General features: G+C 48.7%; 1 long non-coding RNA gene across 2 annotated transcripts; it reads left to right on the top strand.

Moving 5' to 3' along the window:
• The first annotated feature begins 318 nt into the window (after window positions 1–318).
• On the top strand, window positions 319–26,687 carry LOC132542546 (uncharacterized). Of its 2 annotated transcripts, XR_009553547.1 has the most exons (4): window positions 319–373; window positions 24,257–24,371; window positions 24,442–24,543; window positions 25,696–26,687. It is a non-coding gene; the product is annotated as an uncharacterized LOC132542546 (long non-coding RNA). The 2 variants fall into 2 exon arrangements; XR_009553546.1 differs by lacking the exon at window positions 25,696–26,687 and having other exon boundaries at window positions 24,442–24,792.

Below are 26,687 nucleotides of genomic sequence, written 5' to 3'. Positions count from 1 at the left end.
TGTTCCCAGGAGCCCTGGCCCAAAACTCAGTCCTGAGCAGCCTCCAGCAGTCTGAGTACTTCCTTTCCAACATACATTCATTTTGATATTTAATTTCTTGCCTGATTACAGTGGCGAGGCCTCCTATGCTGGGTAATGATGGTAATATGCTGGACAATAATGGTAATAGTGAACATACTCACCTAGTTTCAAATTTTAGAATGATGTCACCTCTGGGTTTGTCAGCTATGGTCTTTATTTTTTTAATGCCATTATTTTTTATTTTATAGGACAGAGATTGAGGGGAGATGGAGAGATAGATAGATAGAGGGCGGGAGAGAAAGAGGGACACCTGCAGCTCTGCTTCACTGCTCATGAAGCTTCTCCCCTCCAGGTAGGGGTTGGGGGCTTGAACCCCGGTCCTTGTGCTTGGTAATGTGTGGGCTCAACCAGGCGCACTACCACCTAGCCACCATATATGGCCTGTGTTAAATAGGGGGCTTTTCCCTCTACTCCCAATTTCTGATGGGTCTTTATAGTGCCGTGTTCTTTTTTTTTTTTTTAATCTTTATTTATTGGCTAGAGACTGTCAGAAATCAAGAGAATGAGGATAAGGGGAGATAGAAAGGGAGACACCTGGCGGGGATAGATAGCATAGCGGTTATGCCAAGAAACTATTACGCCTGAGGCTCCAGAGTCCCTTCTTCTTCTAGCGTTTGCCCTTCTTCCGTAGCCAGTCAACAGCGTCAGGTTGAGCCTGATGTAAAGTTTCAAGACCTCCTTTGAATCTGGAGAGGTGGCAGTCGCTGACTATGTGGGTCATAGTCTGTCTGGAGCCGCAGGGGCAGTTCGGGTCGTCTCTGGCTCCCCAGCGATGGAACATAGCGGCGCACCGGCCATGGCCTGTTTGATAGCGATTGAGGAGGGCCCAATCATAACGTGCTAGGGCAAAGCCGGGTTGACGCTTGCAGGGGTCTGTGATGAGGTGTTTGTTCCCTATAACACCATAAGTCAGAGCACAGCAGTTATCTGGTAAAGAAAAAAAAGGGGGGACACCTGCAGCAGGACTTTTCCACTAGCAAGACTTTCTCCCTGCAAATGGAGACCAGGGGTTTGAACCCGGGTCCTTGAGAATTATAACATGTGCACTCAACCAGATGTGCCACCACCTGCCCCCCATGGGTCTTTATCATAAATGGATGTTGGATCTTGTCAAATGCCTTTTCAGCATCAATGGATATGACCATGTGATTTTAATCTTTCTTTTTGTTGATAGCGTGTTTTACATTGATTGACTTGTGGATGTTGAACTATCTCAGTTTCTGAGGGATGAATCCCACTAGGTCTTGGTGAATTATTCTCCTTTTATGTTGTTGGATGCAATTTGTCAAGATGTTGTCTGATGACAAAATGAGGGTCTTTGCATCAGTGTTCATCAGGAATATAGGTCTATAGTTTTCTTTTTTTTTTTTTTGGTACAGTCTTTTCCTGCTTTGGGATCAGATTAATGTTAGCCTCATAGAATATGTTTGGGAGTGATTTCTCCCCTCTTCAACTTTCTGGAAGAGTTTGAGGAGAATTGGTGTCATTTCTTCTTTGAATGTCTTATAGTTTGTTAGTAAAGTTATCTGGACCTGGGCTTTTCATCTTGGGAAAATTTGATTACGGATTCCATTTCTGCACTCAAGGTGTCCGGGCATAAGCAAAGGGTCTCCCTGCAGGAGCCAGGTGGGGATGCACCTGGTCAAGTGCTCACATTACAGTGTGCAAGAACCCAGGTTCAAGTTCCTGGTCCCTACCTGCAGGGGAAAAGCTTCACAAGTAGTGAAGCAGGGCTGCAGGAATCTCTCTGTTTCTCTCCCTCTCTACCTCCCCCTCCACTCTCAATTTCTCTCTGTCTCAATTCAATAATAAATAAATAAATAAACATCTTTTAAAAAAGAAAAAGAAAGAAAAGGTTTCCCCCTGAAGGCTGATGCAATGTGTGGGGGTTGGCCTCCCCTATTCCAGAACCTGCAAGATGAGAATTATTTCATCTATCCTTTCAGATGACTCTGTTCTGTCCCCCTCAGCCTCCCTAACACACTCACTAAGGCCTTAGAAGCAGGACAGCCTGAGCCATTGGCCCAAAGCAGGGCAAAGCGTTCCAGGAAGGTTGAGGAGGTGAGAGCAGTTCATGTGACACTGTCACCAGGGGCTGAAGGGCTCATTTGCTAGAGTTCAGGTCTTTCCATCCAGCTGGCCCTCCTTCTCCCTGAAGGAGAGATGGGCTCTGTGTCCACGGGCTGTCCTGTGAGGAACTATGGAGCATCTTAGCCCAAAAAGCAGACCAGAAAAACCAGCAGAAAAAAATATACAGAGTACATGGCAAGCACTTCACGGAAAGCAGCCTGGATGGCAAGCAGGTGAGAGCTGCTTGTGACTGATAATGAGCCTTAAAACAGGGCAGGGATAGATAGCATAATGATTATATAAAGAGACCCTCTTACCTGAGGCTCCAAAATCCCAGGTTCAATCCCCTGCACCAACCTAAGCCAGAGCTGATAAGTTCACTGGTAAAATAAAATAAAATAAAATAAAAATAAAAATAATCCTAAAAACAAGTGAAGATGTTAACACTCTATGACCACCATGTTGGCAAAAAAACAGGAGGCGGCTAATACCCAGTGCTGGCAGGCATGCAGAGATCTGGGAAGTCTTGTGCATTGCCAGTGGATTACACAGTGGCTTAGTCACCCAACATGAAGAAGAAACATTCTTAGGGAGCCAGGAGATAGTTTGCCTGGTAGAACAGAGCACTTACATGAATTACCATGGTCAAGATCCCAGGTTTGAGCCCTTAGCCACCACATGGGAACACCTGCTGGGGAAAGCTTTGCAAGTGGTGGAGCAGTGCTGTAGTGTCTCTCCTCTCTCTCTCTCTCTCTCTCTCTCTCTCTACCTCTCTCTTTTTGCCTCTCTCTCTCCCTGTCTTTCACCCTCTACCAGGAGCAGTGGGATGGCACATGCATGAAGCCCCAGCAAAAACCATGGTAGCAGTAATTCTTCTTCTTCTAGCGTTTGCCAATAGCAGTAATAATAATTGTCATCTTTTTAAATTTCTATTATTGTGACCCGGGAGGTGGTGCAGTAATAAGGCTTTGGACTCTCAAGCATGAGGTCCTGAGTTCGGTCCCCGGCAGCACATGTGCCAGAGCGATGTCTGGTTCTTTCTCTCTCCTCCTATCTTTCTCATTAATAAATAAATAAAATCTTTTAAAAAATTCTATAATTTTGTTGTCACCAGGACTTCACCATTCCAGACTGACCTTTCCCATAGAGAGCAAAGCACAACACTGAAGGTCCCCCATACAGCATACCGAGAGGCTGGGACCCAGGTCACGGGCATGGTCAAGCAGGCACCATATCAGCTGAGCTGATCTCACTGGCCAGACATTTTTTTAAATATTTATTTGTATTTATTTCATTTTTTATGAGTTCTTAAGAATTATTTATTGGAGGAATGATAGCACAGCGGGTTAAGCGCAGGTGGTGCGAAGCGCAAGGACCAGAGAAAAGAAGCCCCCGGCTCCGTACCTGCAGGGGAGTCGCTTCACAAGCGGTAAAGAAGGTCTGCAGGTGTCTGTCTGTCTTTCCCCTTCTCTGTCTTCCCCTCCTCTCTCCATTTCTTTCTGTCCTACCCAAAGATGACGACATTAATAACAACAAAAATAATAACTACAACAAAAATAAATAAGGGCAACAAAAGGAAAAATTATATATTTATTGGATAGAGAAAGCCAAAAATTGAGTGGGAGAGAAAAAGAGGGAGACAGAGAGACACCTGCAGCACTGCTTCACCACTTGTGAAGTTATCCCCTTCCAGGTGGGGGTGGGGGCTTGAACCTGGGTCCTTGCGCATCAGAATTTGGGCACTCAGCCAGGTGCATCAGCGTCTGGCCCCTATCTGCATCTATTTCATATGAGAGAGTGTCACAAGAGAGAGAAAGAGTAGGAAGCGGATGTAGTGTCAGGGAATTATCAGTGAGAGGAAGAAATTCTGGGAGATTTCATGGGTGGCGGATATGTCTGCAGGAAACCACCCAGCAACTGAAAGCAACAAAGAGAGAGCTTCCACACCCAGCACTGAGTGAGGAGTAGAATGAAAGACAAGAGTCCGGACAGTGGAGCATCGGGTAGAGTGCACACATTACTATGCCAAGGACCCAGGTTCAAAACCCAAGTCCCCCCACCTGTGGGTAGGGGCTTCACAAGCAATAGAACAGTGCTGCAAGTCTGTCTGTCTGTCTGTTTCATTCGTCTCTATTTTTCTCTGTCTCTATAAGAAAGAAAAAAAATGGGGACACCCCGAGCAGTGAATTTATTCTGCACATACTGAATCCCAGCAACAACTCTGGCGGGAAAAATAAATAAATACATGATAAAGAGCAGGCTTCTGGAACCTAAGTTCACTCCATATTTTTTTAAAGATTTTATTTATTTATTAATGAGAAGGATAGAAGGAGAGAGAGAAAGAACCAGATATCACTCTGGTACATGTGCTGCTGGGGACTGAACTCAGGGCCTCATGTTTGAGAGGCCAGTGTTGTGTCCACTGTGCCACCTCCTGGACCACTACTCTGCACCTTTTACAAAGGTAAAGGACCACACACAGAATTCAAAGGGCTGGGCAGTGACACACCCCAGGGGAGGCACACATTTCAGTGTGCAAGGACTTGGGTTCAAGCCTCCCTGCAGATGGGAAGCTTTACAAGTTGGGGAGCAGATGTTTCTCTTTCTCTCTGCTTCTTCCTGCTCAGTTTCTCTCTGCTTCTATCAGTTAATTAATTTAATTTTAAAAAAAAGTGGAATTCATTGGAGGAGGAACTCATGGAGAGGAAAACTCTGGGGAGGAGACTGAGGGTGGAGAGATGGAAAGAGAAAGATGAATGGTGTGGCCTCACCTTCTAGTCCCTAAGAGTCCCTAACTCTTCCACAGTTTCAAGCCTTGGTTTCTTTTTATAGACTGAGATGCAATTGGCATGGACAGATCTTAACTTCAAGGAAGCCCATGAGTGCAGACAAACATCTTTGTCTCTTTTGCAGTCACTGCCTCTTGGAGTCAGTTTTCTGCATCTACAAAATGGGATCCTGTCAACATGACAATGTTGTCAGAGTCGGGAGTTGGGCGGTAGTGCAGTGGATTAAGCGCAGGTGGCGCAAAGCTCAAGGACTGGCCTAAGGATCCCAGTTTGAGCCTCCAGCTCCCCACCTACAGGGGAGTCGCTTCACAGGCAGTGAAGCAGGTCTGCAGGTGTCTATCTTTCTCTCCCCCTCTCTGTCTTCCCCTCTTCTCTCCATTTCTCTGTCCTATCCAACAATGACAATAATAACTACAATACTAAAACAACAAGGGCAACAAAAGGGAATAAATAAATATTTAAAAAGAAAGAGAAAGAAAGAAAGAGAGAGAAAGAAAGAAAGAAGGAAAGAAAGAAAGAAAGAAAAGCAACATGTGCAGCCTGAGATGATGTGCTGGACCTTCAAGCTCACTCTCCACAAGCCCATATGTTGGGGCGGCATTCTGGTTTGCTCTTTCATGTAAAATAAAAACTAGAGGCACAGGTGGGGGGTGGCAGGGTAATGTATGGCAATTGACTTGCAGTGTCTGGCACACAGCTGGCAGATGGTTAAGTGTCTGTTACTACTATGATTCACAAGCTACTCATACACAATCCTTAACAACAAACATTTAATTGAGCATCTACTCTGTGACCAGGTGTGCAAGATTGCAGAAAGCCCGGAGAAAGTTAGAGTTAGAGGCTGCAGGCTACTAAACTGTAGTGGGAAAGGTTCTGTGACACAAGATGACACTGAGGCACAAGGGGCAGCGGAAACTCAAAGAATAAACAGCCCAGCTGTGGAGATCAAGGAGAGAATGACATCTTTTCCTTCTTATTATCTCCCCCCACACACACTGGAGTCTCAGTCTCATGTGTTGTTCCATCAATCTGAGGTTGATTTTTTTTTAATATTTATTTTCCCTTTTGCTGTCCTTGTTGTTTTTATTGTTGTAGTTATTATTGTTGTTGTTGTTGAATAGGACAGAGAGAAATGGAGAGAGGAGGGGCAGACAAAGGGGGAGAGAAAGACAGACACCTGCAGACCTGCTTCATCGCCTATGAAGCGACTCCCCTGCAGGTGAGGAGCTGGGGGCTCGGACCAGGATCCTTACGCTGGTCCTTGCTTTGCGCCACATGCGCTTAACCTGTTGTGCTACCGCCCCGACTCCCCTGAGGTTGATATATTTTTTTTTTACTTTCTTTTTCTCTTGCTTTTTTTTTTTTTCTTTCTTTCAGCACCAGGATTTCACTATTCTGGACCAGTTCTTTTTCTTTTCTTTCAGATAGAGAAACAGAGACAAAGAAAGTCGCCACAGAACTAAAGCTTCCTCCAGTGCAGTGGGGGCCAGGCTGGAACCTGGGTCAAGTGCATGGCAAAACAGACCCGTGATCCTGATACTTTGCTGGCTCTTTGGGGGCGGGTGATGAGTGCACAAATTACAATGTGCAAGAGCCTGTTTTCGAGCCTCCAGTGGTCTCCACCTGCAAGGGGGAAAGCTTTGCAAGTGGTGAAGCAGTGCTGCAGGTGTCTATCTATCTTCCCCCTCCTCTCAATTTTTGGCTGTCTCTATCCAGTAGGTAAAGATAATAAAAAAAAAAAAGAAAGAAAAAGGAAAGAAAAAAGAAAGAGAGGGAAAGAGAGATAAATAAGAGAAAAAGAAAGAGGAAGAGAGAGAGAGATTCCCTTAATGTGGTGTTATTTCAGGGTTCGAGACAATGGTTTGGTGCACACAGTAAGATAAGGGCCCTCCTGGGTGAGCTGAATCCCAGGCCTTCTTTCCCTCTTTTTCTTTTCTTTCTTCTTTATTTATTGATTTGTGTGTGTGTGTGTGTGTGTGTGTGTGTGTGTGTGTGTTGCCAGAAATGGGAGCCAGGGTCTCTCTACCACTAAGCTACCTCCTCAGCACTGAATGGTAGCTTGAAAAAAGCCCACAGTTGCCTAAAGAAAGCCTACATAAAACAGAAAGTATATGGGTACAGTTCTGATGGTTGGAAGTAGCCCAGTGTATTTGGAGAACTGCAAATAACCTCACTGACTAGGGTGGAAGAAGTGTCAGGAGGTGAGAGGATGAGTTGAGCTGCAGAACTGGGATGGGGGTGGGTAGAGCACGGCCACAGATCCATCCACGGAGGAGAGAGCCTTGCACTGCCGGTGTCCAGCCACCACCAAAGGGGGGCAAAGTGGGCAGTGACAGTGCCACTGGCTATATGTTGCAGAAAGCTCTCAAATGCAGCTGGGTGGTGGCACACCTCATTGAGTGCACATTACAGTGCACAAACACCCAGGTTTGAGCCCCTGGTCCCCACCTGTAGAGGGAAAGTTTTGCAAGTGGTGAAGCAGGGCTGCAGCTGTGTCTCTGTCTCTGTCTCTGTCTCTCTCTCTCTCTCTCTCTCTCTTACCCTCTTTCCTCAATTTCTTTTTTTTTAGATTTTTTTTTAAATTTATTTCCTTTTGTTGCCCTTATTTTATTCTTGTAGTTATTATTGTTGTTGTTATTAATGTCGTTCTCAGAGAAAAATGGAGAGAGGAGGGGAAGACAGAGGGGGAGAGGAAGAGAAAGATAGACACCTACAGACCTGCTTCACCACTTGTGAAGTGACTCCCCTGCAGGTGGGGAGCTGGGGGCCTGTCCTTGAGTTTTGCGCCACCTGAGCCTAACCCGCTGCCCAACTCCTTTCTCTCAATTTCTGGCTGTCTCTATTCAATAAGTAAATAAAGATAATTTTTAAAAAGTAAAAATATATAAAATAGCATAATAAAAATATTTTTTTAAAAAGAAAGAGGGGCCAGGCAGTGGCACACCTGGTTAAGTGCACACACTACAGTGAGCAAGGCCCCAGGTTCAAGCCCCTTGTCCCCACCTGTAGGGGGAAAGCTTCACAAGTGGTAAAGCAGGGCTGCAGGTGTCTCTCTGTCTTCCTCTCCCTCTCTACCTCCTCCACTCCTCTCAATTTCTCTCTGTCTCTATCCAATAATAAATTTTTAAAAATATTTTTAAAAATAAAATTTAAGGGAGTCAGGCGGTAGCGCAACGGGTTAAGCGCACGTGGCGCAAAGCAAAAGGACTTCAGGATCCCAGTTTGAGCCCCCAGCTCCCCACCTTCAGGGGAGTCACTTCACAGGCCAGGCGGTGAAGCAGGTCTGCAGGTGTCTATCTTTCTCTCCCCCTCTGTCTTCCCCTCCTCTCTCCATTTCTCTCTATCCTATCCAACCATGATGATATCAACAACAATAATAACTACGACAACAATAAAAACAACAAGGGCAACAAAAAGGAAATAAATATTAAAAATAAAATAAAATTTAAAATTTAAAAATAAATAAAAATTTTTTAAAAAAGAAAGGAATTTGGGTGGTAGCGCAGCGGGTTAAGCGCCCGTGGTGCAAAGCGCAAGGACCAGCTCCCCACCTGCAGGGGAGTAGCTTCACAGGCGGTGAAGCAGGTCTACAGGTGTCTTTCTCTCCCCCTCTCTGTCTTCCCCTCCTCTCTGCATTTCTCTCTGTCCTATTCAATAATGACGACAACAATAAAACAACAAGGGCAACAAAAGGGAATAAATAAATAAATGAAAGAAAGCTCTCAACTTCCTCACTCTGCTTTGACCCTGTGTCTGTTTAGTTTTTAGAGACAGAGATAGACACAAGGATAGGGATGGGAAGAGAGACAGAGAGAGAGACCACAGCACCAAAGCTTCCTTCAGTGCCGTGGGGGCCAGGCTCAGACCTGGGCTGCACACATGGCCGAGTGAGCTATTTCTCCAGCCACACCCAGTTTACTCTTCACCTCCCTCAGTCTACAAACTCCTTGATGGCAAGAACCGAATCTGCTTTTCCCTTCAGCCCCTGCAGCTCCCTTCTGAAGGAGGCAGTGGGGAAAAGTAGCTTAAGGAAATAAACGGTTGCTCCTGTGGTCTGCGAAGTGGCCCAGGGAGTAAAGTACTGGGCTTTCAAACATGAGGATCTGAGTGCGATCCTAGGCACTGCCTGTGCTAGTGACGTCCTGGTTCTCTCTCTCCCTCCCTGCCTCTTCCTCATAAATATTTAAAACTATAAATAAAAGTCATTAGAACAAATAAACCTGTCGCTTCTGTATTCCCTAGGCCCAACTGCAGAAAGAGATGTCCCCAACCTGAAGTTTCAGCTCAGGGCTCAGAAGCATCTCTGGACTTTCTCCATCTGGCTCCCTCTACAGCCCCCCTCTCCCCACTGCCCTGCTACTTGAGCTACACTGTCTTCCTGCTCCCATCAGGCGACAGGAAGCTCTCTCATCACTTCTGCCTCTTTGCTGTCCCTGGATGATCTTCCCCATTTGGTTCCATGTCCCTGACCCATGCACTCAGTACAAGCATCACCTCCTTCAGGAAGCCTGCCCTGATTCCTCAACAGGCCAAGTAAGGATCCTCTTAAGCCCCCATTCTGCCACCAGTTATTAGATGCCCACACCAGCTGTCTTCTCCCTGGTCTGGGGACTCTGCAGAGGTTACCCTACTTCATTTTAGGCTCCCCCAGATCTGGCTCAGGAAGTCACATGCAGTGTCACTGGGACACAAAGGGTGTGATAGAGAAGCCCTAAAGGAGGTGGGGAGGTGGCAGACCCTGGAGCCTAGACTGACCACAGAAAAGCAGGGGTTGAAGGAGGGAGCAAGGTGTAGTTTGGTTCTGCAGGCTGGGTGAGGGGAACAGTGTGGAGGAGGAGCTGTTTGGCTCAGAGCGGCTAGTCTAGAGCCCCCTGGAAACCTGGGCAGATTTGGGTGGTGGCTGAGGGCTGAGGAGAAGGGGGAAGACTGGAAAGAAATTGAAGGGGAGAAAGGACCAGACTTGGTGCCTGATTGTTCGTGGGCTGCAGGAGAGGGAGGAGTCAGAATGTCTCCCAGCGGGCTCCCCGGTCTCCAGGGAGAGAGGAGGGAGGCGAGCAGCCAGCTCGGACACCAGTTACCTTGGACACAAATAACCCCCGAGACCCTGCAGAGCTGCAGCCTCTGACAGCCCCCCCCCTTCTTCCCAAGGGGCTGACTTGCCGCTCTGCTGGCTCCTTGCCCACCCTCCCTCCTGCAGTCCGCCAGCGCCTGCCAGGAGCGAGGGGAGCGAGGGGAGGGGCAGCCGCAGAAGCCCTGCAGGGAGGGAGGAGGGGAGAGGGTGGAAGGAGCCAAACCAGCAGACCCCACTGGAGCCGACAGGGAGAGAGGAAGAACAGAGGGACAAAAGAGGAGGTGGGGCAGGACCCTGTCACCAACCACTGGAGGTGCAAGGTGCCTTCTTCTGCCCCCCTTCTCCCCTGAGATTAAGGGTGGGGGAAACTGAGGCCCGAGATGACATAAATGTAGCCCCCCCCCCACCCCATGCAACAGCCAGGTCTACCCTGGTCTGAAGGGGATGGAGCAGCCACACAACCGGCGAGCCCCTGACTCACTCAGCGCACCCCCAGTCCCCAAGGCAGAGAGTTAGGCTGAAAGACAAGCTTGCGCTCTCTCTCTCTGATCGCTCACTTGTAACATTTTGATCATGCCTCTGACAAGGAGCCATTGAGGTCAGCGATGGAAAAGGCCCTGGTAAATCCAAAACAGCCACCACAGCAAACCCTCTTGTGGGTAGGAACTGGGGGAGGGAGCTGGGTTCAAGATCCAAGTCCCCCAGCTAGTCGCTCCTCCTCCCCCCAGTGTCCCCAGAAGCACCTTAAGGGAACTTAAGACACATGGATCTGAAAGGTATCAAGTCAATGTCTGCCATCCTGCAGGACACACACACACAGAGACACACACACACAACTGCCCGCCAAAGTTTTCAATTCCAGAGCAAATTTTTTTAAAAAGCACCATCAACCACACACCCCTGGACCCCCCCAGAACGGGGCGCTAGGAAGGCCTCCTCGGGCTTGTCACCGCCAGTCGCCCCTCGCCCCGGGAAGGGGTGGGGAGGGGAGTCAGGGCAGCCCCCCCACACACACACCTCCCCAGGCCCGGGAGCAAGAAGAGACTCGGAGCTCAGGACCCTGCACGCCCGGGACCGGCCCCTAGGGCGCAGTCTTGCCCCAGCTTGGCGGCCGCGGCTCCCCCGCCCCCCGGGCGCCCGGAGAATACGCGAGTTCTGGGAAGGTTTGAGGGCCCTCTCCACCTCACCTCCCCCCCCCAAAAAAAAAAACACGCCGCCCCCTGCCCCGGGGGCTCCCGCGCCGCCTGCAGCCCGCCCGGGGCACAGGAACCCGGCTGGTGGGGTGGGGGTGCCATGGGGAGGATGCCTTTTTTTTTTTTTTTTTTTTTTGCATGAGTGGGGGTGTAGGTACTGTGCTCAGGCTCCTCGCTGGGACCCGGCAGTCCCAGGGGGTAAGTCTAAGGGGACCTGTCAGCCGCTCTCCCTCATCCCTCCGACACTGCCATCCCCTGACTTTTTGGCGGGCATCCACCCCGCATCTCGGGTCCACTGCCATGGGGTCCCCCAGCCTCTCTGGAAGCACCCCGGGGCGGCGGGCTGGGTCCCTGGGTGCAAAGCTCCGCGCTGCACCGTCAGCCTGGCCTTTCACCAGCTCCAGCCCAGCCGTGCACCCGCTGGGGCACAGGGATCGGCTTGTAGTTTGGTTTTTTGTGTGTGTGTGTCTTTTTGAGGGGGTGTCCCTGGGGTGCTATGCCCCCCACCCCTTGCTGGGAGCAGCAAAGCCCGGGCGGGGGGTGGGGGAGACGAAGGGAAAAGCCCCATACAAGTTTGACCCAACGCTTAGTATTGGGTGGGGGGTTAAGGGGCGAGAAGGACGGCTTGAAACATCACTACCCCAACCCACAAAGCAGGCTTTAAAAAAATATTAAAAACATCTCGGAGTAAAGGCCGCCAGCAGCGGGCCAGCGCCCCCCCAGCCCCCCGTGCACCCCATCCCCCTCCCCAGCTCCCCGGAGTCCGATGAAGTCATGATAAGTTGGTTGCAAAAAAAAAGAAGAAGAAAGAAAGAAAGAGAAAGTGGGGGGGTGGATTTGTGGGGACTGGGGGTGCTGGGGGCGCACGGGTCCCAGGCTGTCACCCCCACCCCCGCCCCGCGCAGGCACAGTTTGGATACTATGGTTACGCGATCCGACCCAAACAGCGAAGGCGGACAACAATAGCGGCCGCCAGAGGAGGAAATTCCTTCCGGGGTGGACGGCGCGGGGGGAGGGGCGCCTGGCTGGAACGCCGAGGCGGCGGCTCGACCAATCAGCGCGCGGCCGCCGGCGGTTTCAAGGTGCCCCGCGCGGCGCGCCTCCCCCCCTCCCCCCCCCCACCCCCCCCCCCCCCCCCCCCGCGCGCTCCGCTTGGGCGCTGGAATTGCTGAGACGTTTCCCTGCACGCGCCCGGGTAACCCTGCGGGGGCTGCTGCCCAAACCACCCCCCCACACCCTAGCCCACCGCTCCAGGAAAGGGAAGGGAGGCCGCGCGCTCCGCTGCTGCACGAGTTGCTTGCACTGGGAGGAGGAATAGGGGTTAGAAAAAAAAGGAAAAAATCCCTCCAAGCCACCCCTTTCATGGGGGGAGCAGGTTCCTGTGCAAGCCTGTTTTCTGTTTTAAAGCAGGTCTTAGAATAAATAAATAAGGAAGGAGGGAGAGAGCGCGCAGAGGGAAGGTCCACCCCAAGTGGAGAAGCCTGCGAGGCCCTGACCCCTGCCTGTGCCCGCCTGCCTGCGGGTATGTTATATAATAACTTGGGTTGTGGATGCTGGGGGCCAAAGACACAGCTGGCAGTGAGAACCTCTGAAGTCCCCCCACAGACAGACAGACACCATGCGCCCTCCTAGTTAACATTACCTGCCTTGCAAGAAACCAGAGAAAGGAGGGGCTGTCCTTAAACCAAGAACCCCTTGCATTAGGGTGGGTGTTGTGGTGCTCAGTGGGGTGATCCTCCTCTTCTTCCCCCCTTCTGGGAATCCTGACACACACACACACACACACACACACACACACACACACACACTCCCTCCCTTTGGAAAGCTCTGCCCTCCACCGTGCCTCCAGTTCTGCCAGGGCCCCCCCCATGCCCCAATGGGAGTTGGTCCCAGTCCTTTCTTTCTTTTTTTTTTTTTTTTTGATGAAGCCCCTCTACTAGGTTTCTTGCTTTCTGCTGCCTCCTGAGCACTGCTTGGAAGAGGAGTAAGTGCCTTTTATATCCATTGTATATTAAGAGATTTCACTTCTCTGCAAGGATCTGAGGTTCGAAAAGTACTTGCCTTCCTCTCCCTCTTTTCATATATAATGCGGATAGCCTTAATTCTCGGGATCTTCGTGTGCCTCTTGATAAATAAATAACGAGGTTTTATTAATTATGCACGTACAGAATCTGCAAGCAGATTGCTATGTCTTGATGCTTAATAGAAGAAAAAAATAATGAGCCCCCCTACACACTCACACACACACACACACACACACACACACACACACACACACACAGTTATGTTTCCCCCTACAGGCAAACAAAAACTTCTATTGCTTCCTCCAAGGGGAGAAGGGAAGGCAGAAATTGGGGTGGGGGATGCACGAGGTAAGAAGGAAGAGATTAAAAGGTTCTTGTGCAGTTTTTCAAGGCAGCTGAAGGCAAATTTCCAGTCCAAGCTTCTCACGTTTGTAGCTGAGCTGCCGGGTCTGAAAACATACCAAGGTTCTCTTTGGCGTTTATACACTGGGCGGGATGGGCAGCTGTTAATGGTAAACAGGAAACCAGTGAGGAGAGAGCTGGCCTCAGCCCATTCCCTCTCTCAATGCCGATCCCCTCCTCAGAGCCCCTGAACCCCAGAGCTCACAAAACACACTAGGTTTCTGGGTATTTGTGCCTCAGCTATTTCCTGCATGCCCAGCACAGTTCCTGGCACATGGTGAGGGCTTAACAAATATTTGCACATTGAATGGATAGAGCAGGGAACACACACACACACACACACACACACACACACACACACACACGGAGGGGGTGTGCAGAAGTGGGCAAGAATTAGGTCTCGGCACTATGCCTTGGAGGTACTGTACTTGGTGCTCTAGTCCTCAGACAATGGGGGTGGGGCATGTGCCTGGACTTTTCAAAGTATAGTTGAGCACTGCAAAAACTAATCTGGATGAGAGGCCAGAGAGATGGCAATGATACAGGTGACACTAGAGGAAATCTGTGTAGCTAGAGAAAGACACAGTGGGCCTGGGGAGCTAGCATAGTGGTGAAGCAAAAAGACTTTCCTGCTTGATACACTAAAGGTTTCAGGTTCAATCCCCAACACCACTCTAGGCCAGAGTTGAGCAGTGCTCTGGTAAAATAAAAATAACACATGCAGTGAGCGGATGGGGGTACAGCGGATGGCTCAGAATGCCCACTTAGCCACGTAGATTCCGGCTCCTTCACTACCCACATGGGAGCACCATGCAAAGCTTATAAAGTGATAGCATAGTGCTGTGGTATCTCTCCCTTTCTATCTCTCAACGTCTATCTTAAATAAAAGTCCACAAGGAAACACTGGAATTGTGAGGGTAAAGAGCAATAACCTTGGTAGCAAAAAAAAAAAGTGGGAGGCAAGATAAAGAGAGATCTGGTGAGGATGGACATGCCTGACTACCTCCCCCACCTGGACATGAGGCATGGGAGGGGTCAGAGGTGAGCTTCTAATGGGAGTCAGGGGGCTCAGCCGGTTAAACACACATGGCACAAAGCGCAAGGACCGGCCTAAGGATCCCGGTTCGAGCCCCCAGCTCCCCACCTGCAGGGGAGTCACTTCACAGGCAGTGAAGCAGGTCTGCAGGTGTCTGTCTTTCTCTCTCCCTCTCTGTCTTCCCCTCCTCTCTCCATTTCTCTCTGTCCTATCCAACAACAACAATAAGAACAACAAGGGCAACAAAAATCAAATAAATAAATATTTTTAAAAAATTTCTAGCTGCAGTTCTTAATAACAAATCTGTACTGCATAGAAATAAAAGATTTGGAGGCTGGGCAGTGGCGCACCCAGTTAAGTGTACATAATGTTAAGCAGAAGGGGGAGTCAGGCTATAGCACAGTGGGTTAAGCACAGGTGGCACAAAGCACAAGGACAGACGCAAGGATCCCAGTTCAAGCCCCCAGCTCCCCACCTGTAGAGGAGTCCCTTCACAAGCCCTGAAGCAGGTGCAGGTGTTTGTCTTTCTCTGCCCCTCTCTGTCTTCCCCTCCTCTCTCCATTTCTCTCTGTCCTATCCAACAACAACAATAAGAACAACAAGGGCAACAAAAATCAAATAAATAAATATTTTTTAAAAATTTCTAGCTGCAGTTCTTAATAACAAATCTGTACTGCATAGAAATAAAAGATTTGGAGGCTGGGCAGTGGCGCACCCAGTTAAGTGTACATAATGTTAAGCAGAAGGGGGAGTCAGGCTATAGCACAGTGGGTTAAGCACAGGTGGCACAAAGCACAAGGACAGACGCAAGGATCCCAGTTCAAGCCCCCAGCTCCCCACCTGTAGAGGAGTCCCTTCACAAGCCCTGAAGCAGGTGCAGGTGTTTGTCTTTCTCTGCCCCTCTCTGTCTTCCCCTCCTCTCTCCATTTCTCTCTGTCCTATCCAACAATGACAACAACAATAATAACTACAACAATAAAACAACAGGGGCAACAAAAGGGAATAAATAAACATTTAAAACAATTTTTTTAAATACTAAGCACAAGGATCTGGGTTCAAGCCCCCAGCTCCTCACCTGCAACAGGTCTGCTTCACAAGTGGTGAAGCAGGTCTACAAGTGTCTTTCTCTCTCTCTTCCTCTCCCTCCCTCTCTCAATTTCTCTTTGTCCTATCCAATAAAATGGAAAAAAACAGCCGCCAGGAGCAGTAGATTCCTAGTGCCAGGCACTGAGCCCCAGTGATAACCTGGAGGCAAAGTAAAAAAAAAGATGTGTGGTGAACAGAGAGGAGATACAGGAACTCCCATTAAATGAATACCTTAGGCTGATATGTTTAAAACAGAAAGCAAAAGAAAAGGACCCCAGAGGAGGCCCAGGAGGCATTTGTCTGTGATGTTACTGTTTGGGACTCCGCAGCCCCCAAAGGGTCAGGGTCCAAGCAGGGGTCCCAGGGCAAGGTAGGGTGGAGCTGACATAGCACCCTCATGGTTTTTGCTTCTTCCTCCTCAAGTAGTTTTTCCTACATCGGCCGCCAGCCAGGGCAGACCCAGCATTCTAACGAAAGGGTTAATTAACCTGGGTTTGTGTTACACAAGTTCAAAAAAAAAATTTTTTTTAAGGGAGAAGTTCTGGATGCCATTGCTTCTGCCTCTGAAAAGTCTATATATCACCAAGGAAGAGTTAAACCATAAAAATGAAACCATGCTGGCTGGGGTTACCACAAAGCTATCAAGCTGGGTCTTGTTGCCGGAGCCCTGGCATCTGCTGTGTAATTTGGGGAGCATCCACTGTAGGTGGGGGTGGTATAATTTGGGGAGCAACCCACTGTGGGTGGGGGTGGCTTGTCTGACTTTTCTTTGCATAACTTTTTTTAAATTTTTTATTTAAGAAAGGATTAATGAACAAAAACATAAGGTAGGAGGGGTACAACTCCACACAATTCCCACCACCCAATCTCCATAACCCACCCCCTCCCCTGATAGCTTTCCCATTCTCTAGCCCTCTGGGAGCATGGACCCAGGGTCGTTGAGGGTTGTAGAAGGTAGAAGGTCTGGCTTCTGTAATTGCTTCCCCGCTGAACATGGGCGTTGACTGGTCGGTCCACACTCCCAGTCTGCCTCTCTCTTTCCCTAGTAGGGTGGGTCTCTGGGGAAGCAGAGCTCCAGGACACATTGGTGGGGTCTTCAATCCAGGGAAGCCTGGCCAGCATCCTGGTGGCATCTGGAACCTGGTGATTGAAAAGAGAGTTAACCTACGAAGCCAAACAATTTGTTGAGCAATCATGGATCCCAAGCTTTGCATAACTTTTTAAAAGAGCTTGGCTTACAACTGTAACCTTCCAATTAAACAGAACCAGGAGTCCTCTCCACATGCGTTACAGAACATGTCTTGGAGCAGGGAGTAACAGACAGCAAAGGCACCTGCTATCTGAGACAGCAGTACCAGTCTACAGGAACACAGCCCCTCAGGATGTCAGGGTCTGCTCTGTGGCCTTGGGCTGAGGCCTGGGTCTCCTAGAGATCAAACTGGGAGGAGAGGAAGCTGGCAAGATCCCAAGACTCCCTTTTCCGTTATAATATGGGTTCTCCCAGGCTCACTGGGATGGAACTTTGCCCCTATCCCCACCACCAACACTCAGGCAGCCACCATGCCTGGGGGGTCCCCCTGGCCTATTAGGATGGAGCGTCTGCCCCCACTCCATGTACCCATCATGCTTGAACCTGCCCCCACTTACAGCTGTAAGCCAAGCTCTCTTAAAAAGCACTACTTCGGGAGTCAGGTGGTAGCACAGCGGGTTAAGCACACGTGGGGCGAGGTGCAAGGACCGGCATAAGGATCCCAGTTAGAGCCCTGGCTCTACACCTTCAGGGGAGTAGCTTCACAGGCGGTGAAGCAGGTCTGCAGGTGTCTGTCTTTCTCTCTTCCTCTCCTCTCTTGATTTCTCTCTGTCCTATCCAAAAACAATGACATCAATAACAACAATAATAACTACAACAATAAAACAGCAAGGGCAACAAAAGGGAATAAGTCAATAAATAAATATTTTTTTAAATATTTTTAAAAAGCAGTAATTCCTTTAGTCTGCCAAGACCCTGGATTATAGACATGACAAGTATATCACACACACGTGCACACACACACACACACACACACATGCACAAGAGCCCAACCTCAAAGCCAGGAATAGTCTAGTCTGAGCAGTCAGCAGGCCTGGTCCACCTGGGATGCCCATAGGCATCATTCAACAGCATTTCAGGCTGGTGTTGATCCAGCTGCTGCTTGAGTAGCACATATGCCAATGAGCTCACCACCACTGATCAGCTCTAGCAGTTTATTCTAGCTGTTGCTGCTCCTTTCCATCAAGAGGTCCTGCTAATATATAGTCCAAAAGCCAGCAGGTACTAGGGTTGATGTTATCCTCAACATACCTGCCTCGTTTCCCCTGCGTCCTATGTACCCTTCTTCAAGGAAACTGGCACCATGGGCTAAAAACTTGGGGACCACTTAGTCCATAGTAGCAGTAGCAGCAACAGCAGTGCTGTTCAGTTCTGGCTTATGGCGGTAGCAGAGATTGAACCTGGAACTTTGGAGCTTCAAGAATATATTTTGCCTGACCATTACGCAATCTCCCTTAGCCAGTAGTTATTCTTCACTTCCCACTTCCAGTCAATCTCCAGGTCCTGATGATCTATCTACCTTCTTACTGTCTCTCATCTACGTCATTTACCCATCACTCCCCGTCCATTGACTAGCTAGTGTCCCTGTCTCCTGACTGGTCCCATCCAAAACTACAAGAAGCTGCCCAGTGCTAGAGCACTCGTTGGACTGGGAGGAGTGAGGTCCCAGGCCTATGCCCAGCACTTCAGATGCTGAAGCTGTTCTCCATTCTCTAAATTATTAAATCTTTGGGGGATATAATATATATATAGACATAGACATAGACTCCCCTATATTGTCTGCCATGTCTTTTCCACTAAAGATTTAACCTGAGAACCAGGTGGTGGTGCCCCTGGTTGAGTACACATTACAATGTGCAAGGACCCAGGTTTGAGCCCCCGGTCCCCACCTGCAGAGGGAGAGCTTTGTGAGTGGTGAAGCAGTGCTGCAGATGTCTCTTTCTCTCTCCCTGCTACCCCCTTAAAAAAAAAATCTTTAAAAAATATTTATTTATTCATTTTCCCTTTTTGTTGCCCCTGTTGTTTTATTGTTGTAGTTATTGTTGTTATTGATATCTTCTTTGTTGGATAGGACAGAAAGAAATGGAGAGAGGAGGGACAGAGAAGGGGAGAGAAAGACACCTGTAGACCTGCTTCACCACTTGTGAAGTGACTGCCCTGCAGGTGGGGAGCCAGGAGGCTTATGCCGCAGGTCCTTGTGCTTTGTGCCACCTGCACTTAACCACTGCACTATTGCCGGACTCCCCCCCCCTTTTTTTTTTTTAACCAGAGCACTGCTCAGCTCTGGCTTATGGTGGTGCAGGCTCTTTGCATAACCATTATGCTATCTACCCCTGCCCCCCCTTTTTTTAAGATTCTATTAATGAGAAAGAGAGAGAAAGAACTAAACATCAGAGAGTCTGGCAGTAGCACAGCGGGTTAAGCGCACATGGTGCAAAACTCAAGGACCGGCATAAGGATCCAGGTTGGAGCCCCTGGCTCCCCACCTGCAGGGGAGTCGATCCACAGGCAGTGAAGCAGATTTGCAGGTATCATCTATCTTTCTCTCCCCCTCTCTGTCTTCCCTTCCTCTTTCCATTTCTCTCTGTCCTATCTAACAACGACAACAACGATAATAACTACAACAATAAAAAACAAGGACAACAAAAGGGAATAAATTAATTTTTTAAAAAAAACTAAACATCACTCTGGTACATGTGCTGCTGGGGATTGAACTCAGGACCTCATGCTTGAGAGTCCAATGTTTTATGCACTGTGCCACCTCCTGGACCACAAAAGAGAAATTTCTTTCTCTTACCAGACCACTGCACAACTCTGGTTTATGGTGGTGCTGGGGATTGAATCTGAGACCTCAGAGCCTCAGGCATGAAAGTCTCTTTATATAACCATTATGCTATCTCATACCCCCCCCTCTCTCCCTCTTTATCTCCCCCTTCCCTCTTGATCTCTGGCTGTCTCTAGCCAATAAATAAATAAATAAATAAATACAATTTGATTTTTAATTAAAAAATAAATAGAAGACTTAACCTGAATAGGATACTTTTTTGCTTATAAATAATAACAGGGCTGGGAAGACAGTATAGCAATTATGCAAATGACTTATATGGGGGGGGTTGAGCACACTGCTACAAAGCATGAGGACCTAGGTTCGAGCACCATCCCTACCTGCAGATGGAAAGCTTTGCAAGTGGTGAAGCAATGTTACAGGTATCTCTCTTTCTTTCTCCCTCTCTATCTCTCCCTATTTTCTCGATTTCTAACTGTCATTATCCAATGCACAAAAATTTTTCTTAAAAAAAGATTTTCATGTCTGAGGTTCAAGACCTCAGGTTCAATCCTCAACACAACCATAAGCTAGATCAATACTGGGAGGATTATTTTATAGTGATTATGCAATGAACCATGACCTTAGTTGTCTACATAACTGAAATCCAAATTGTAGCTATTAGCAGGATAGTGACATTATTTGAATATGGCCAATAAAACATCAGTAAAGGTTTTTGTTTGTTTTGTTTTGTGATCTGGCTTCAGACATACATCACAGGCCTTTTGTTTCCAGAGTGTTCTTTATAACCCCCTTTAAAAACTTTGATTTAATTTATTTATGTTGCAGAACCAGGTTTATTTATGACATATTTGTTTATTTATGCACTTTTGTTGTCTTTGTTGTTTTATTGTTGTAGTTATTACTGTTATTGATGTCATCATTGTTGGATAGGACAGAGAGAAATGGAGAGAGGAGGGGAAGACAGAAAGGGGGAGAGGAAGATAGACACCTGCAGACCTGCTTTACCGCTTGTGAAGCGACTCCCCTGCAAGTGGGGACACATTTATGTATTTTCGTTTTATTTTATTTTTTATTTTATTTACTTTTGTCACTAGGGTTATTGCTGGGGCTCGGTGCCTGCACTAGGAATCCACTGCTCCTGGAGGCCATATTTTTTCCCTTTTGTTGCCCTTGTTGTTTATTGTTGTGTTGTTATTTTTTTAAATAATTACCACCACCAAAGGACTGTGTCCCCTCCCAGCCACTCACCACCACCACCACCACCACCCTACCCCCCCCACCCCACCCCACCCCCGCCTCTGCCCCTGGGAAGGGAAGCCGAATGTCCACCCTCCCCCTCACCACAGGGGTTTTACTTTGGTGCTCTACTCTATGTTGTTGTTGTTGTTATTATTGTTATTGTTATTGCTGTCGTTGTTGGATAGGACAGAGAGAAATGGAGAGAGGAGGGGGGAGACAGAGAAGGGGAGACACAGAGAGACACCCACAGACCTGCTTCACAGCTTGTGAAGTGACCCCCTCACACCGCAGGTGGGGAGCCAGGGGCTCAAACCAGGGTCCTTATGCCATCCTTGCACTTGGTGCCAAGTGCGCTTAACCTGCTGTGCTACTGCCTGGCCCCTATTTTATTATTTTTTTTTTAACTAGAGCTCTGCTGAGCTCTGTCTTATGGTGGGTACAGGTGATTAAACCTGGGATTTCAGAGTCTCAGGCATAAGAGTCTGCATAACCATTATACTACTTCCCCTGCCCTATTCATTTACTTACTTATTAAAGATTCTATTTTTTTTATTTTTGATTTTTTTTTTTAGTATTTATTTTCCCTTTTGTTGCCCTTGTTTTGTTGTTGTTATTATTGTTGTTGTTGTTGATGTTGTTGTTATTGGATAGGACAGAGAAATGGAGAGAGGAGTGGAAGACAGAGAGGGGGAGAGAAAGATAGACACCTGCAGACCTGCTTCACCACCTGTGAAATGACTCCCCTGCAGGTGGGGGAGCCGGGGGCTAGAACTGAGATCCTTATGCCGGTCCTTGCGCTTTGTGCCATCTGTGCTTAACCCGCTGCGCTACCGACCAACCCCCTATTTTTTTTTTTAACCAAAGCACTGCTCAGCTCTGGTTTATTGTGGTGCGGGTGATTGAACCTGGGACTCTGGAGCCTCAGGCATGAGAGTCTGTTTGCATAACCATTATGCTATATACCCTCCACCCAAAGATTCTATTTATTAATAAGAAAGATAGCAGGAGGTAGGTACATGTGCTGTGGGGATTGAACTAGGGACCTCATGCTTGAGAGTCCAATGTTTTATTCACTGTACCACTTCCCGGACCACTATTTATTTATTTATTTGTTTTTAAGGATTATATATTATTGAGGGAGATTATATATTGAGCGATTCTTCTTCTTCTAGTGTTTGCCCTTCTTCCGTAGCCAGTCAACAGCGTCAGGTTGAGCCTGATGTAAAGTTTCAAGACCTCCTTTGAATCTGGAGAGGTGGCAGTCGTTGACTATGTGGGTCATAGTCTGTCTGTAGCCGCAGGGGCAGTTCGGGTCGTCTCTGGCTCCCCAGCGATGGAACATAGCGGCTCACCGGCCATGGCCTGTTCCATAGCGATTGAGGAGGGCCCAATCATAACGTGCTAGGTCAAAGCCAGGTTGACACTTGCAGGGGTCTGTGATGAGGTGTTTGTTCTTTACCTCAGCTGACTGCCAGCTCTGTTTCCAAGAGTCTGGAACAGAGAAGTTCAGTGTAGGCGTAGGGGACCAGATTGGATGACGAGACGTCAAGCGTTGGACAGGGTGGGCGAAGATATCCACGTATATTGGCAGGTCCGGTCGAGCGTAGACGTGGGAAATGAACTTAGATGATGCCGCATCCCAACGAATATCTGGCAGGGTGATGTTGCTAAGAACTGGCAGCCATGGAACCGGGGTGGAATGGATGAGCGCTAATATATATTATCTTTTTTTTAATGTTTATTTATTTATTCCTTTTTGTTGCCCATGTTGTTTTTTATTGTTGTAGTTATTATTGTTGTCGTTGTTGTTGGATAGGACAGAGAGAAATGGAGAGAGGAGGGAAGACAGAGAGGGGGAGAGAAAGAGAGACACCTGCAGACCTACTTCACCGCTTGTGAAGCGACTCCCCTGCTGGTGGGGAGTCAGGGGCTCGAACCGGGATCTTTCCACCAGTCCTTGTGCTTTGCGCCACATGCACTTACCCCACTGTGCTGCCGCCTGGCTCCTGATAATATATATTATCTTGAGGGAGAGTTTCATGTGAGACAGAGGCAGGGATAGAACCAGGACCTCATGCTTGTAACTCTAGCCACTGCTCTGCCTTCTGGGTCCCCATACTTTATATTTTGTGTCATATCTTCCATGCCGTATCTATTACCTAAATACCAGAGAAAGGGCCGAAGAAATAGAGGAAATAGAAATAAATACTTCCTGCCTTGGAGGTACCCAAACTCGAAAGCTGCACTCTACATTATGATAACCACTCTTATTTTTTATTTATTTATTTTTTTACCAGAGCCCTGCTCAGCTCTGGTTTATGGTGGTGTGGGGGATTGAACCTGGGACTTTGGAGTCTCAGCCTTGAGATTCACTTTGCATAATTATTATGCTATCTACCCCACCCCATTTTTTTTTTCCATTCAGGTAGAGAGGCAAAGAGAGGGAAAGACATCACCTCACCAGAGCCTCCTCTAGGGTCACAGCACCTTCCACATGGCGCCTATGTTCAAACCGAGGCAGTATATGTATAGTAAGGCATGCTCCCTAGCTAGTAAGCTCCCTCTCTGGCCCTGTTGTTACTGTGGAAAATGCGGCTATTAGAGAAAGGCAGGAGCTAGCTAGAGCCTGCACTTCACCTGAGTTGGAGCCTCCCCCCACCCCATGGGAGCGGCATCCAGAAAGGGAAGATTAAGGAGCTGTGTGACAGTGCTGTGGTATCTCTCCTCCCTGTGACTCTCACACACTCTTGGGAGGTATGGTGGGGGGGGAGAATCACCATGAGCAGGAGAATCTCCAAGACACAAAGCCCTAGGACTCCAGTGGTTGGGGAAAAAATTAATATTTTTATATTTATTTATATATTGGTTAGAGACAGCCAGAAATCAAGAGAGAAGGGGGTGATAGAGAGGAAGAGAGACAGACGTTTGTAGCACTACTTTCCCCCTGCAGGTGGACACAGGGGCTTGAACCCTGATCTTTGTGCATTATAACATGTGCACTTAACCAGGTATGCCACCACCCAGCCCCCCATTGTTTTTTAAATTAATTTATTTATTTTCCCTTTTGTTACCCTTGTTGTTTTTTATTGTTGTTGTAGTTATTATTATTGTTATTAATATTATCATTTTAGGTAGGACAGAGAGAAATGGAGAGAGATGGGGAAGACAGAGAAGGGGAGAGAAAGACAGACACCTACAGACCTGCTTCACCGCTTGTGAAGTGACTCCCCTGCAGGTGGGGAGCCGGGGACTCAAACCAGGATCCTTATGCTGGTCCTTGCATTTTGCACCACGCTTAACCCACTTAACCCGCTGCACTACCGCCCGCCTCACTTTTTTTTTTTTTTTTTTTTTTAATCACGGCTCTGTGAACATTCACATTGGCAGACATGGTTCACAACTGAAGCTTACACTACGTGCAGCACAGGCCAGTGCTGTAAGAAGCATGGACGTGAACACCAGTGTCAGAATCAACATGGCGGGAGCGATGATTCTGAGAAAGGTAGGTGCTAGAGACCCAGGTGAGGGCAGAGCTTTGGTCTGAAGGTGATCACTCACTCTCTGTTCTCCAGCACAGTGGCAGAACCTCTGATGCCCACCCCACCCCCCACCCCTGCATCCAGCTGGGGTGCAGTGACAAGTGCCAGTGAACAGTCAACTATACACAAAGCCAGGTGAGGAAGGCCCACCAGCTCAGCTGTCACCCAGCACTTTCCCTGGGAAGCCACCCCTGATATCCCTGCCCAGGCCCATCCTGGGCCTGCCTTAGACCCTCCTGGGGCCCCCACAGCCCTCTTCCCTGTCACATCCCTGAGCAGGTTGCACTGTCATCACCCAGACCCAGGGCCTCAGGGGCAGTGCCTTGTCCCTTCCAGTGTCCCAGGGCTGGTACAGGGGGGACACTCAGGGAATGTTTGTTGAAAGTAGAATGAATTCCTTTGTTCAATAAACATCCACTGACCCTGAGAGACCTTTCTAACTGCATCCTTCCACCCACCCCCACCCTCCACTGAGCCTTCCACCGAGTGGAGTGTTGGCAAGTATGCTTCTTCGGGGTTCCAGAGCCTCTTGTGTGCCTTATCTGGCTGCCTGCTCCCCAGTATGCTCTGAGGTCAGCTCCCTGCACCCCATGCAGCTGAGGCATGTGGCAGCTGGCTGAGGGAACTGACTTGTCCTGAGCTGCATAGAAGACCCTCCCTCGGCACCCCAAGCTTTCTTGCCCTTCTGTCTCCAGCCTGCAGAAGAGCCGGCCTTGACTCAGACCCCAGCCACAGGGTGGGCCTCTCACCCCACACACACCCTGTGCAGAAGTGTCTCCACCCCTCCTCCAAATGCTGCCTAGGGCTGAACACCCCACCCCCAGCTGGGAAAAGGAGGAGGGAGGGAGGGAAAGAGAAACCCACCAGGGCCTCTGGGGCACAGCCCTTGAGGAGCCCCGGTGTTTGGTTTCAATTAGGAGGACAAATTCCAGGAAGCCAGGCCAGTGCTGGGGGGATGGGGGTGCGCTGAGCAAGGCTCAGAAATGTGGAGGCTCCTACAGTCTGACTTGGGGAAGAGACACCCACAGGGCCAAGGGGCTGCTGAGGGGAGAAGCCTGGCCAGCAGGGCTGCTGGCTTTGAGCCCCAGCTCATGGTTACCCGGCACAAGTTCATGGTTGCAGTATACAGCATGCTGGTGTGGGGGGGTTGTGTAAGGTGCATGCACATAGCTGATCTCTGCGGCTTGGTGAATGGTGGCCTGCATTTCTCTCTGGTCTATAGATTTCAGTGCTGAGGAGTGAGGTGGGTGGGGTGCCTGGTTGCGACCTGCTTCTGCTTCTTATCAGGTGGAAGCTGGGAGCTGGAGCCCCAAGATGAAGGGGGGCAAGGTTCTTACATATACAGCCTATACAGCCCAGGAGCAAAGGGAACACAGAGCCTTCAGGTGGTGCTGCCAAGGTGGGTGACAGGAGGCCCAGGGGAAGGCTGAAAGACTGAAGAGGGAAGTAACTCCCTTTGTGCTGTTCACTCCCGCTTCCCAGGCCCCCCGGAACCATGCCTCACACACAGGGAGCAGAAGACTTGTGGAGTTAATGAGAGACGAACTCTTTGGGGAAATTTCAAGGAAAGCTTCTTAGAACAAGGGTGCATCTAAGCAGTGAAGAAATGAGTCAGAGCTTGGAGACTGAAAAAGGAAGAAAGGGCATTGCCAGCAAAGAGAACAGTGGCTGTGGAGGTGAGGCAGCAGGGAGCAAGTGGCAAAGAGCTTGTGTGGCTCCACTCATTCCACACTGACTGATCTTTCAGCTACCAAGTTGCAGCTGCTACCATGATGCCATCCTGACTTCCCCGCACAGAGGACCTCAATGTGTCTCACCTCTCCAGAACCCTAGCCCACTAGAAAAAGATAGAAACAGGTTGGGGTATGGATCAACCTGCCAATACTTATGTTCAGTGGAGAAACAATTACAGGCCTCCCACCTTCTACACCCCATAAAGAATTTTGGTCCAAATTCCCAGAAAGGTAAAGAATAGGCAAGTTTACAATGGATGGGGATGAGACGCAGAACTCTAGTAGTGGGAACTGTATGGAATTGTATCCCTGTTATCTTACAGTCTTGTTAATCATTATTAAGTCACAAAGGAAAAAAAGAAAGAAATACAGATGGCAGGACTGGTGAAATAGTTCACTTGGACAGTGCGTTCCTTTGCCGTATGCGCCACCCAGGTTTGAGCCCAGCCACCACCACATAGAGGAAAGCATCAGTGTTGTGGTCTCTTTCTCTGTCTCTCTGTCAGAAAGAGAGAGTGCTGGGCACCTCTGCCCAGTGCTCTAACA

This window comes from Erinaceus europaeus, chromosome 13 (assembly GCF_950295315.1).
Source record: "Erinaceus europaeus chromosome 13, mEriEur2.1, whole genome shotgun sequence".
In the NCBI taxonomy this organism is placed as follows: domain Eukaryota; kingdom Metazoa; phylum Chordata; class Mammalia; order Eulipotyphla; family Erinaceidae; genus Erinaceus; species Erinaceus europaeus.
This window is presented reverse-complemented; position numbering and strand designations above follow the sequence as displayed.